The sequence below is a fragment of the Triticum aestivum genome, unplaced genomic scaffold, assembly GCF_018294505.1.
Source record: "Triticum aestivum cultivar Chinese Spring unplaced genomic scaffold, IWGSC CS RefSeq v2.1 scaffold152555, whole genome shotgun sequence".
NCBI lineage: Eukaryota > Viridiplantae > Streptophyta > Magnoliopsida > Poales > Poaceae > Triticum > Triticum aestivum.
The window spans coordinates 1-976 of NW_025296876.1; the positions used below are offsets into that span (position 1 = coordinate 1).

At 52.4% G+C, this 976-nt stretch overlaps 2 non-coding genes across 2 annotated transcripts; both read left to right on the forward strand.

Moving 5' to 3' along the window:
* The first annotated feature begins 111 nt into the window (after positions 1–111).
* On the forward strand, positions 112–230 carry LOC123179087 (5S ribosomal RNA). Its single transcript, XR_006490096.1, has one exon. It is a non-coding gene; the product is annotated as a 5S ribosomal RNA (ribosomal RNA).
* Positions 231–527: 297 nt separating this feature from the next.
* Positions 528–646, forward strand: LOC123179088 (5S ribosomal RNA). Its single transcript, XR_006490097.1, has one exon. It is a non-coding gene; the product is annotated as a 5S ribosomal RNA (ribosomal RNA).
* The last annotated feature ends 330 nt before the right edge of the window (positions 647–976 follow it).

Genomic DNA, 976 nt, shown 5'->3' on the forward strand with positions numbered 1-976 from the left:
CGTTAAACTCGTCTCCGTAGTTGAGAGGGAGCGGCCAAAGCAATGTGCAATCGTCTTTGTAGTGGAGCTGGGAGGGGCAAGGATAAGGAACGAAGACCGGGGTAACATGTCGGATGCGATCATACCAGCACTAAAGCACCGGATCCCATCAGAACTCCGAAGTTAAGCGTGCTTGGGCGAGAGTAGTACTAGGATGGGTGACCTCCTGGGAAGTCCTCGTGTTGCATTCCCTTTTTAATTTTTTTCGCGCCGCTTGCAAAACAAAACGCACGTGTAAGTAATATATTTACCGTGTTTTATTATTTTGCACGAGTGCGGTAAGTCATAGCTGGGTGCTCACGATTCACGGGTCCAGCGTCGGCGTTGTGGCGCGGCAAGCGTGCACTGGTGCGGTTGAGAGGGAGGGGTGGAAACCGCGTTAAACTCGTCTCCGTAGTTGAGAGGGAGCGGCCAAAGCAATGTGCAATCGTCTTTGTAGTGGAGCTGGGAGGGGCTAGGATAAGGGACGAAGACCGGGGTAACAAGTCGGATGCGATCATACCAGCACTAAAGCACCGGATCCCATCAGAACTCCGTAGTTAAGCGTGCTTGGGCGAGAGTAGTACTAGGATGGGTGACCTCCTGGGAAGTCCTCGTGTTGCATTCCCTTTTTAATTTTTTTCGCGCCGCTTGCAAAACAAAACGCACGTGTAAGTAATATATTTACCGTGTTTTATTATTTTGCACGAGTGCGGTAAGTCATAGCTGGGTGCTCACGATTCACGGGTCCAGCGTCGGCGTTGTGGCGCGGCAAGCGTGCACTGGTGCGGTTGAGAGGGAGGGGTGGAAACCGCGTTAAACTCGTCTCCGTAGTTGAGAGGGAGCGGCCAAAGCAATGTGCAATCGTCTTTGTAGTGGAGCTGGGAGGGGCAAGGATAAGGGACGAAGACCGGGGTAACATGTCAGATGCGATCATACCAGCACTAAAGCACCGGAT